Here is a 13,309-nt window from a genome sequence, read left to right as displayed (position 1 = left end):
CATTGTTTGGATGATTGCATGATTTGAATTTTCTCCGTACACGTGCGCGTCAAACTCATTGCAGAATCGCGTAGCAGAAGTGCAACTCCCAACAGTCGGAATTGTCGAATAGATGAGAATTCTTTGAAATTTCGTCGGCGATAATTCAGTGATCGCCGGGCAGACACGCGACGTCTCGGTCGGTTTAATCTCGGGATGCAGAAAGAGGTGGAGAAGGGTCGGCGAAGCTGGGTGAAGAATTAAGGTTCGCAAGCTCATTAACGTGACTCGTGGTAATGAGGCGAGCTAAGCGGTGCCCGGGAACATCTGCCCGGTTTCCCTGTTGCCTCGGAACTTGAAAAAGAAATATCGAGACCGCGACGAGACGCGACGGAAAGAAGCTCGTGTGGGTACCGAGGGGCGAGCCGAAACGGGGGTAAAAGGATGCGGCTTAAGCACGAGCCGAAAGCCGATCAGCGCGATGTGGTAAGGCGAGAGAGATTAGGCCCTCGCCAAACTTCATCCCTCTCTACATCGGATATGCGTAAAGCGGTGTAAGATGACTCCTTATAATTTGCCGAACGATAATCCTGTGACTCGTCAAAAAATTGACGCTTTATAATGAGAGTTGTATCAATCTTTATGAGCCCAAGGGAATCCTGATCATTAATCCTCGTATTATTGATCGGATAAGTGACGCAATTATTTTTTCTACGTTATTTAAAGTACAAACGGCGGGCTTTGATTCAGAAGACGTTGAAAGTGCGGTGTATTTACGAAGTCTCAAGTTATAATATTTATCGCTGTGCCGTTTGCTGAACGCGTTGTTACGAGGACGATATGTAGAGAGAAGAAAACCATGTGGCGCGAAGACTGTATGGCAGCGCGAATGGCACGCGCTTCAAACGCGACCGTGAAAAAGAAGAGGAGAAAGAAAGATGGATAATGACTGAAGGAAAGTGACACTGAGGGATTATCATTTTTTAAATATTATCACTAAATATTATCAGTTTTTAATATTTATCACTGCTACGCGACGATATAGATTATCTCCCTGGCAAGTTATTGTGGAAATCCGTTTGGAATCTGTGACGAGAAGAGGAAATAAACAATGCCATTCACGTCCATTTACCTCGCGGATTTCTACAGTAGCTTGCGCCAGTCATTGACTGTTGGTGAAGCTCCGTGCCGAGCTCGAGATAATTTTTCACAACTCTGCACACTCTTCGCGGGGTGATCTATGGTCGCGATCCTGGCGCGAGGCCAGGATCGCGTTTTCTCGACTGAGAGTGTCGGCGACTTGGACACCGTAGTGAACGTCTTAAGCCCCTACTACGAAAAGTCGTGAAACGTCGCGGGCCTAAAGGCTGGAATTATTTTCGATGGACACGCAGATATAGTTCTGCGCCTGGCGCTTACACGCGGGGTCGCGGGGTTGAGTCATATAATCTTATATTTAGCGCGCCTCGGGTCCTTCGAGAGTTACACCCTTCTGCGACTTCGACGAGTCCAAGTGAATTTCGTACAGCGAGATCACTTGTATACGCAAAACTCAAAAGATTTTCTTCATTGTTTAATAAACTAGTTTACAAACATGCTTTTATATCAATTATATACGGTCTGAGAAATAGTAACACGCGCTAATAACAGCGAGGACGAAGATGAGCGAGGAGACTCGCGGGAAACACGTCTTGCGCCAATAAGATTACGCGCTCGAGAATCGGGTGCGACGCTTTCAAAACGAGTTCGGAACGAGCGAGGAAACTCGATTACGATCAGGCAGAGCCTCGTTAATCAAGGTATTTACACGCGAGATCGGTCGCCGGTCTATCGATATGCGAAACGTCGCCGTCGCCGTCGCCGCGGATCGATCGGAGCCGCGCCTTCGCTGCAAATCCGGCCTAACGGCGCACTATATGCTCGCTCGTAGTGTTATTTATAGGCTATTCGAACGCTGCGTAGCGCGCGTCTCGCGTACGTGCGTTTAATTCATTTGAGCCGGAGATTCGTCCTCGGATACCTCGTAGAAGACAGACCGTGCCGCTCGTAAGTTATGTGCGAATTAGCAGTCTGTGCTATTAGCACGCGTCAGGATATTTTTTCTTTGAAATTTCAAGATTTAGATATCACTGTGGGCTACATTACAAATGTATGCCGCTACCTCTGTTTGATGTTCGTATGGCGTTTATGTTATTACATTTGCATGAAACTTTACTCACTACATAAAATCACGCGGTGTTGAAATTTATAAGCTGTAGATTGTTATCGTTGATATCAATCACCATTATGACTAAATAAGTAAATTAGATAACAAAATAGGGATTAATCTGCAAGACAATATTTAAATTAAAAATTATGAACTTGGATTACCAGATTTTACTGTTTCTCGACAAGTAACGCGATAAGCAGTTTTGTCGCCTGGATACATAACCGAGCAACGTTAATGCGCTTTTTGTGTTTCCGCGAAAGAAATTTATCGTACCAGCCGGTAGATTTATCGTGGTTCTCGACCAATTTCCACCTCTGCCTGATGTATCCTTCGCGATTGCGAAATCACAAAACCATGCAGAATCTACTCAGCAAAGTGTAATTATATATTAATGTATCGAAAACTAAACGCGTGTAAAGTAAATAACGAAAGAAAAACTAATAAATATTGAAATCTTTTTCAAATTATTTGCAAATCAAATATATGTAATTAAGCTTTTAGTAGCTATTCGTAATAAATATTTTTCTAGCTCTGAGAAATGATTTTCTAACAGTTTTATTAACTACCGCTCAATTATACTTTAGCGTTTCCAGCAGGTTCATATCACTTATATTTGTGCAATAAAATAAACGTCAATATTATATTTCGTCAAATATTCACTCTATCGTGCCTCTACAAATGACTTATTACCATAAACAGTTTATCCGACAACAGGATATTCCAAAGTGTTACCCACGCCTTTTTAATGAACGTTTGTTGCCTCACCATTCCGACACAGCTGAAACACGCGATTTACCCGGTAGGATTCGATTATACAAGGATACGTCCCTTCGTAGGTTTTGTACGTGCGACGCTTACCAATTCCCTGCCTTTCGGGTTCCGGTTGCAGCACAGAAACCACGCTGCCTCTTTGTCGTCTCTGCCTTTTCAGGTTTCGGTAAAATCGACATGCGAGGCAGGCAGGTAACGTCGTCGTCGTCGACCAGGCGCCACTAACGAAGTAATTCGTGCACAAAAATGTTACGCGCTGCAACTTGCATTATTCATCATTGTGACTCTTTAACGCTGGAAAACCGTTTCACCTGTCTTGTCGAATATCGATATTTTCGGAATGAAACTTTTTCATTTATAGACATTTTCCCAAAGGCTAATTATTTAATATCGAGTACCTATTAAAATCATTTTTGAATATAAAATCTAAAATTAAAAAAATTAAATGCATTTTTAAAAACAATGCATCTCTACATATAAAATATATTTTACGATATATATATATATATATATATATATAGAATGTATATAGAATGCGTCTCGTTAAATAATAATAATTGTATAGAATGATGTGTAAAATTACTAGGACATATATTTTAGGATATATATACATTCATACTAGGTATACATATTAATGTGTATTGGTCACAATATTTGTTCAATGATTTTCGAAAAATAGAAATTGTTTTCGAAAAAGATAAAACTTCTAACGAAGTAGGGTTTAAAGCAAACAAGCTTTAAAACGAGTGCCGCATGGAATGCATTCATCGCACAGGCAGGAAAGATCGGCATCCGTAGAGGGCCGCAGGTAGACGAATATGGTGGGTACACCGAGAGCCGTGACTAATGACTCTATTGACGGGGAATCGAAGGACGTTTATCGACACGAAGAAGCTCAAGGCGGTACTTGTTTTACACACGTGTTTCCAAACGTTACTCCAAAAAATTTGTCCCTTTTTGAATTACGATGAGAAACACATCGCCCTCCAAACATCTTTCACGATTTTTTTTTTCTGTGTCATGGATGCGTCGGGAGGAATTTTTTCGGTTTGGTAATGAAGATTTTAGTTATGCTCCGGCGTCTCTTGTTCCCTCTTTCTGCCTCTCTTTCTTTCTCTTCCGCGCGCGGAGTTAGAAGAACTACTGCGTTTTGTCACGCTTTTTAAGTAGAACGCTGTAACGCGCACGTGATTGCCTCGTACAATTACCTGCGAATCTCTGCCCGTCTCTCTCTTCATCTTCACTGCCGGCTCGGCGCGAGAGACGTATATCCCACGCCTAATGTACAACATGGCGCGAACATGACACAAAACTACGGAGAACCCCTTTTTTATCGCGACGCCACGCTTCATTCCGTCCGCCTGAAATTACGCTCGCTCTCCAATCTCCGCTCGCAATATGGGATAAATGACGGGCCTATAACGCTTTGCCACCGGCAATGCTGAAGAAGGGCGATTACAATATTGAGCTTGTGGCGCGGGACATCTTATTTATCCGAATGTGCGAAGTCACGTTTATTTTTGTGATACTGTTTCATAGTAGACAAAATAATATTGGAATTTTACTCTGCTAATTATACACATTCTCACACGCACGCATACAACGCATACACACTGTTGTGACAAAGTAACGCGAAGCAAATTGTAAAAGATATAATCCGAAGATAGCGTTTCGCGCGCGAAATATTCATTTTTTAGAGAATACGAATCTTCAAGTAGACATTTAACACATATAGACGTTTGATCTCGCGTTACGTATATATTTTCTCACCCGACTCTCCCTTAAATTCTTTTACCCCGTTCGATTTCGTTACACGTAAGAAGATATACAAACGACGCTGTAATCGCACGCGTGTGCTCGCGCGAGGCAAGGTCGGTCCAAAAGCGCGCGAGCCTACAAGGTTCCCTCTTTTCCACCTTCCCACCTCTCGAACCTTACCCGTTCGCGCGCTAATAAAATGCGCTCCGTTCGTTCGCTTCTCGCAAAGCCCTCTTTACATTTACATGGCCGGGCCGCTCGAAGCGGCTGGCTACGTGGTCGTGAGGACATCGCGCTCATGAATTTATCTCGCGTTCTCCACTACCAACACACCGTGACGTGTCCGGGCACTTCGGGCGCGAAGGAGGAACGAGGGAGGGAAAGGGACAGGACGATCTTGGTGTCGCTTGACCACGGTCCCACAGACATAGAGATTCCAATCAGAAGTTTCAAAATTAATCAGCGGTCTTACGTTTACGATTTAATTACATTACAATGGCACTCCAAAACTCCAATATTATATCGACGACTGATGCGCTTAAATATTAAAACTCAATTTCTTTTTCATTAAATTCAGTTAATCAAGCTCATCAGTCTGAGATGCTTACATAGCTTCATCATTTAGCGAAACGCTTCAGGCAAGAATCGCCATGTGCATATTTTCTAGAATATTTATCAAACCATGTTCTCTTTCGTTAGCGAGCATCCTTTCAAAGGCGAAGCGAGTCAATTCTGAATCGCAGCCAGCCGGTTCGCGATATCGCGATTCGATGTGTAGAAGCGAGGATGCGCGCACTCGATGCTTGCACTTGCACGCGATACCGAGCGAATTGTAAATAGTAACCGGGGGAATGAGGGATTGGGTACGCGAGCTACGCGTCGGTGGCGATCGAGCCGAGGTAGGGGATCCAGAGGGGGTCCTAGGGCCCAGGTCCGGCCGGGAGCGCGCTGGTAGAGGAACGGAGACGGGACGGGACGGGATGGGACGGGATGGGACGGGACGCGCGGAGGAAGAAGAGAGAAGGTAAGGTGGAATGAGAGAAGAAGCGGGAACGCGCACAGGGCTGCCAGGCCGCCGGCGCTGGGCCGCGCGTGTATCCGCCCACGTAATCTTGATTGTCGACACACCTCCACCTCCGCCGCCCTCCACCACGAAACGCACCAACACAACGACCCGCGTGCGAGCGCGAGCGCGTATCACCTTCTCCGATGTATCGCGGATACGTATCGTGAACGCGAGCCCCAGAGACCCCGCCGGGCACCTTGTGCACGGGTCCGGATGCAACCCGCGCAATAGGCACCAGGGGCGTATCGGGACCTGGAAACTGCGTCGTAAAGTCATTCCCGTAATTGAATCAACGAGATATATGTAATTGTGATCGACGGATCGCCGGAAATGCACGCGAGGCCGCTACGGCGGATCGGATCTGCGTTGCTTACAATTAGCCGGGGTGGTGGTCGCCGCATATACGAGTATTACGCCATCCGACTCAATTGCACGGCGCTGAATAAGCGTGTGGGGTACATGCAACTTCGGTATAAATGGGGAATAGGATATATTTACGGTATAATCGCGAGGGTGAGACGCGCTATCTCGTTATCTCATCACGCGGCCCGTTCGGAGAAGCTCGCTGCCGAAGAGTCACCTCCGTATTAAGGTAAATGTACCAGTGGTCGCACACTTAAGCCACAATTCAGATTGTGATACAAATTTAGCCCATTTAGACGCATGCTTGGTACAAATGACTTGAACCATCTTGAAGCTTAGGGTTTCTAGTTTCTAAAACACATGCAATGTTTATTTTAATATTCAGTCATTTATTATTTATGCCGCGAAAATGATAAAAAGGTCAAATGTACCAGTGTCCGCACAGCCTTTACTCGGTATGTCCCACCCAGTGTCCGCACAATACGATATTTAGGCTGCGGTTCACTTGATGCTACAAATGCTTCGAAGCATTCCTCCTTCAATGAAGAAAGAAGGAGAAGAAAAACGCTTCAAAGCATTTGTGGCGTCAAGTGGACCGCAGCCTTAAACCAAAATATATTCAACCGTAACATAACCTCTCCATGTAAACAGCAAACAATTTTTCTGATACTGGTTGCACAGATTCAGCATGCACATTAGATTTATTGCAGATATATTATCAACAATGAGTACTTACTTATCAATCGGTTTTCCACACGATATTTTGTTTTCTTTTAATCGAAACACCAGAATTAATTCCGTAGTAACAACTTTGCATCGATCGAGAAACAGCGTGCTACGCGATGTGCGGTTACTGGGACTAGCGAACTTCGCAGGGTTGTACCAGTATCCGAACAGCCGTGACGTGCGAGACCGAATAAACAATTTAAAATAAATGGTAATCCGTGCAGAATCATACTTCAAATTTGTTTGTTATTACAATAACGTATTGTAGATCCCTACACAATTTTTAAATTTGCAATATTCTTCACGAAATGCTTAATACATTGAAAACATTAAAGTCGTGTGCGGCGACTGGGACGTGTGCGGCCACTGGTACGTTTACCTTAAACAATCGAGATAATTTGCGCGGCGACGAACTGTTTGCGAAGATAGGCCATATAATACGAATGATATGGTATGGTATGGTGTATCTACGCGTACAATCGTTTGAAAGAGACTTCATTTCGCAAAGCCGATCGTTAATGTTTCTTCGTTAACGTGTCTTTTCGAAATGACATAACCTGAACAGCACAATATCCAAAATCGAGATATAAGACGTCTTATATCTCGATTTTGAGCATTGTTTTGTCTGGGAAGGCAAATGCAAATTCATTGAACTTACTCACGCTTTTTAGTACAATCCTCTATTTCTGTGCCACTTTTATGTCATTGTTACGCATCACGTTTCTTTGCACGCCATACTACGATCCGAGTGTGCATTTCCCTTCGTTCTCCAGCTTCTATCCGACTTTGTGCGGGTGACTTCCCCCGCTATTCGTTGCAGAATGGGAGCTTAGACAGGGAAACAAATGAGAGGCTGCGGACTATAATGACGCGGACAACGGGAGGGGAAAGGAAAGAGGGATAAGAAATTGGATAAGAAAGTAAGGTCGGTTGTGGTGGTGCGTGTTCAGCTGCATTTGCGCGCGCGCGCACTCGCGCGCATACGTATATGTGAGCGTGTGCGAAAGCGCGAAAGGGAAGAAAGGAACAGAGGGGGCGAAGGGGGACGAAGCTAAGGTGGAGGATTTATGAACGACCGAAACAGGCTGCGAACCCTAGGCCCTTCGCCTGCTTCTCTTCCTCCGCTTTCTTTTTTCCCCTCTTTTTTTTCTTTTCTTTTTGTTTCGTATTCCGACCTTAGCGCGAGTATAGTATACCTGGCCCTGTCTTGCCGCACCGCGCCACATCGTGAGCCGCGCTGTATGCACGCAAAAAGCACAGTTTCATCTCGTCTCCTTGCTCTCCATCGCTCTCTTCCTCCACCTGCATCTTTTACCGCCGCCCGTCTCTCTTTAAATTTTACATTGTCTCCATCGTGGTCGTGACAAGTCGTCGATTCGATTATGCACCTCGCTCCGCAGCCTTGCTGTTTATTTTTTGGCCGACAGAACTTGCGGTTAACCGCGATCACGTGCCATTCTTAAAAGAAAAATCGACTTCTTACGCGAAATTATACATCTCTATAAAAAATTTGATTACAATTTGACAGCTAATATTTCGATTTTAAATTTTAAACGTAAAACGAGAAATGTTGCCTCAGTCTTTGGTATGTTAGATTTCGCGTGATAAATTCACCGATGGAAAACACCAGTGGCGGGAATAAGCAAGTCGTAATTTCGTAATGCGAGGCTCCACCTGTATTGAGACGGCAGTGCGGTCTCTCTTAATTAACACCGCGTTACTCGTAGCGGGCACCAATCGAGTTCCGAGATCTAAAATCAATTTAGATCCCCGATCCGCGATAGCCTCTCCGTGCCTACCCTCCCACGAAACTTTCCGCGGTACCCCCGTCGGTGAAGCCGGAGAGCACACTACGGGGTATCGTGCCCTCCGCATCCACGATCTCTCCGGAAGGGAGGAGCGACAAGAATGGAACGATGCAGAGGAGCACAGCCGAGATGTCGGTGTTGTTGCTGTTGCTCTGCCGCTGCTGGTGGTGGTGGTGATAGTTACGAGGATCCATGGGGGCCTTACGGTGCCCCGTGGTATAACGTGGGTAACTTAATATTCCGGGTAATAAATAAGAGAATGCAGCTCTGTCCGCCCCACAAAAAACTTCCCGCGGGCCAAAGAGCAAGACGCCCACGTTTCTCGTAGTATCTACAGTACGGAGTGGCCCCGTCCACCCACCTCCTCCACTTGGCCCCGCGAGCGGGAACTTTGGGGGTCCCGCTTTAACCTCTGTGGCCCCCACGCTTAACACCCGAACGTTATCCCGCCGCGGCATCGCGTAATTAAGTTATTACGCTCGCGGGGCAACCGCGGCGCGGGGGCTCTCGCCCGCCGTACGATGGATGTACTGCTGTTCCCCCTACCTTTCTCTCTTTGTTGAGAGGAACGAAATTTCTTACGAAGAATTTCGCGCAAGGGCGAATGATAAAAACCATTGAGTATTGCGATACGTAGGAAAAGTATTACAACTTCACGATACGTATTTTGCGCTATATTTATCATTATTTTTAACAATTACTTTTAACAATTATATATGTATTAATAATGTTAACTTAGAAAAGTTAACATTATTAAAGTTTTGATCCATATTGTCGTGATACATTTCGTATCGTAAATCCAGCTGCTTAATACAAGGTCTCTAACGTAACGCGTAACGTTAAATGCATAATGAAAATATGAATCATTAATGATGCACGAACGTGACGATTATCATTATCTTAAAAAGAATAAAAAAATTCGCTCTACCTGCGAACATGTTTTCAACTGTCGTTGATCATTCCTCACTTATCCTCCGTTATTATGGAAACATAATCTACTTGGATAAAGAGCAGGTGTTCAAGGATGCGTTAAAAGAAGATCGCCGTCTCGACACGAAGCATAGCGTGTACGAGCTTGACCGTTAAAAATCGACCCTGTATAACTTTCCCGTAGGCAAACGCGCTTAACCGTCATTATCCTCTTGTATTCATTTTCGCCCTGTTTGCCAATACATATGTATAGTTGGGTTAAGACAGGTGATTCATACTATTTACGAAATAATCATACATTCTCTAATAATGTTGCCATCTCTAAAAGGAGGAGAGCCAGCTACAAGTATATCTATTGCATACATGTGCACATTTATTTTGGATTATAATTTGAGCTACGAAATTTACAAACCAATTTTACAAAAATGAAAATTAAGGAAAAGAAATGTCCGTTGATCGCAGAAATTTCGTAAAATTTTAAATATGTTTATGCCAATGTCTTAATAATAATTAGCAGAGTATGAGTGACGAATCTCTCTTCAATATTAGCAATTTCGAACAGATAAGAAAAATCAAAATTACCAATAAACTTCGATGCTAAATAGCTGGGATAAAAAGATTTTTTTTTACGAATGTACGTCAACTTTCAAGCACAATTACATGTAAAAGGAAAGTTTACCTTCTTCTCTTTGTACGCAAAAGTACAAGAAAAAACCTAATGATATCTTCGATGACATCTAGTTGAAATTACTTCTATTTGCTAGCTCATTTTTTCTATGTCACAATACGGAATCTACAAGGGCCCCTCTGAATGACGCACGTCTAGAATCGTGCTTACAATAACACGCGATACACAATTCGCATTTCGCGTCGAGCCTGTTCGTCATTAAGCCGATTCAAGCTATAGAGATGTGAAAGTTGACGAGTGCGCAGGAGGATGAAGTTGGCGAGTAGTGAGAAGAGCAGACGAAGAGGCAGCGAAAGAGGGAAAGAATGGGAGAGCACAAGAAGGAAGATAGGAATGCCGGTGCGTGAAGCCTCCTGCCTCTTAGACAACATTGCCTCGGAACCGCGTCTCTATCAGGCATCATAAATAATTCTGCTATACCAGTGTCTCGTCTCTGTTTCATGCATATACATACACATCTACACACACGTATAAATATATGTGTATATATATACATACACATATATATCTCCTATATAAGTATATCTATCTCCGTTTCTCCTTCCTTCTATCTCTTCTGCCTCGTATACTCTCACAGCGTTTTTCGGCTACACCATGAACACCTTGAACACGGTGGCATGGCTGTATCTGTGGACCGGTTGGACTAGGAGCGTCTATGTGTGCGTTGGGCCCTTTAAAAGAGATAGCACTCGAGATGGGAAAAAAAGAACAGGTGAAACTTGCCGAGGGTCTCTCGGGCTGGTCGATCGAGACTGCATCGCGGTCGACTTCGGATCTTAATTCTATACGTTACATTACAGCATTTCATTATTTCTTTAAAATAACCGCGATGCATCCCAATTTACTTATTAAATATGTAACTATTATAGATAACGTTATAACAATCTAATAGTAATTCACTATTTTAAAAAATTTTGAAGTTTTTGAAGGTAAATGTGACAAAAGTTTCGGGTTTGTTTTTTAAATCGAATTTCCAATTCGATACACTAAAAGATATTCTCCGTAGAAGAAGGAAAACTGAAAATTGATTCTCGTGGGCAATGTACCGGTCTTGCACATTGGTGCGCGTACACGCGTCGCAAGAAACGCGTCCCTCGTTAGTGCCACTAATTACGAACCGACCAGGACTCCCCCTCGCCCCGCCAGTCTTCCCCTAATGAGTGCCCTAGTGAAGATCGTGAAAAAAAAAACATACTGTAATGCCAAGAATACAAGACCGAGAGAGTGAGAGAGAAAGAGAGAGCGAATGGAACGCCGTGAGACGGGGGAGGCAGAAGACAGAAGAGGGGACGTGGCAGGGGCACGGCGGCGACTGCGTGTTTAAGCTTTAATTACCGATTAAGCGCGTGGCCGAGATTACGAAATTCCCTACGGAGTAATTACCGCCGTGCGTGGCGCGGGTAGCGATCGATGCGCGATCGGTGGCGCAAGTTTCAAGATGGGGCGCCGTTATCCCCGTCGGGGATTCCCAGATTTCACTTAACCGAGAACTTACGATCCGCTCTTCGATGCGATCTCCGACGAATTATACTCAGCGGTCTCTCGCGCTATAATCCCGCTATACCCGCGCCTTGTAATTAAATCATTTGACGCGAGTAAATAAATTCGAGGCATGCATCGGGCGCACGCGCAACGTCTTTTTTCATCGTTAATTAGTTCGTTCGTGCAGCGCACAATGCGCCGGTAATGCGAGGCTTAATTAGTACACGTCGAATCGGGGAAACGTCGTCGACATTCGAGTTCGTGCTCACATCGGGACGGTGGGATCTCGTTTACCAGAATTTCAATTAAATCCTGATTGACAGAAGTGTCTAAAGAGACTTGGACAATCGACAAGATTGGTAGTTGTTGAAGCCGTACTTCCCATTCTTAACGAGCCCCACCCCGAAAACGAAATTTTCTTCGAACGACCTTATCTCTGTTACGAAAGTCAATCGTGTTAACGTGAAACCAACTCGAAAACAATTATATCGTAGACAGTGATACAAGCGAATACGATCTATACAGTTCCTGCTGATTGTAACTACTAAAAACTTATTTAAAAAATTAATAATTTCAAAAATGGAATTTTACATAACGTTAACTGTGTCTAAAACATTTCTAACTGCATTAACATTTCGATGGGTCGAGAAAGTTGCGTTTTTATGCAATTAGTGAAAACATATACCGCTATTCCGTGGAACGTTATCGAGTAGTTACCGAGTCGAGACACGCGATCGAGAGAAAAAAAAGAGGAAAGAGAAAAAAAGAATACAAGGATTGAATGCTGGATGCATTCGAAACCGTCAATCGCCGTCTTCCTATTGGAGACATGTTCGCGATTCCAGGCGAGCTTCACCCTGGAAACGAAGTCACCCAGGCGGAGGTCTTTATTCGAATCGCGAAGGCGAATCACGTCCGCGCCGAGGAGCGACATCGTCCCGTAACAAATATGTATCTCCCTCAGTCGGGCCCTATATTCTCCGTATATCCGCGCGCGGTTCTGCACCCGTGGAGATGGGCCTACCTGCGGCTACTAACACGAGCGCGACTAACTAACTAGCGTTCACGTTCCTGTCGGCCCGACCTACCGGCCGTTCGTTCCTGCGTTCGTGTTCCGGTAGCAACGATTACGATCCGATCTCCACGCGATCAACGGCTGCTATCTTTGTGGAGACTTAGAATTACGAGCAAAATTATCATATTCCTCGCTAATGAAAAGCTTGCGAGAATCCTTATTTTTATTATACAAAATAAAAAGTCGAGAAGATGGTCTGAGAAAGAATAGATAATGAAGAAACATAGGAGTTGGGCCTGTCCAGAAAGTAATTTATGCTTTGTTCTTAGTATATTTTTTTTTAAGATGACGGTAGAAAAAATTTCGTCCTTTAGAAGATGTCCCAAGTGTTAGTAAGATGGACTAGGTTCGAATCTGACTCGAAGCCTTTCCTACGACGAGGAAAGAACTGGACCCCGTAACAAAGAGATGTCTGCTCCGACGACGGAGTCCTCCAGCGCGGGTGTGCGCATGC

The 13,309-nt window shown here is 44.3% G+C and overlaps 1 long non-coding RNA gene across 1 annotated transcript; it reads right to left on the bottom strand.

The window, feature by feature from the left end:
* Window positions 1-6,514: 6,514 nt before the first annotated feature.
* Window positions 6,515-7,236, bottom strand: LOC112461736. Its single transcript, XR_003041581.1, has 2 exons — window positions 6,883-7,236; window positions 6,515-6,748 (listed from the first exon to the last, which is right to left on the bottom strand). It is a non-coding gene; the product is annotated as an uncharacterized LOC112461736 (long non-coding RNA).
* Between the last annotated feature and the right edge of the window lie 6,073 nt (window positions 7,237-13,309).

The sequence above is a fragment of the Temnothorax curvispinosus genome, unplaced genomic scaffold (assembly GCF_003070985.1).
Source record: "Temnothorax curvispinosus isolate PA1 unplaced genomic scaffold, ASM307098v1 QBEX01011708.1, whole genome shotgun sequence".
Classification (NCBI taxonomy): Eukaryota; Metazoa; Arthropoda; class Insecta; order Hymenoptera; family Formicidae; genus Temnothorax; species Temnothorax curvispinosus.
Note: the sequence above shows the minus strand (reverse complement) of the source record. Positions and strands in the feature narration are given on the sequence as shown.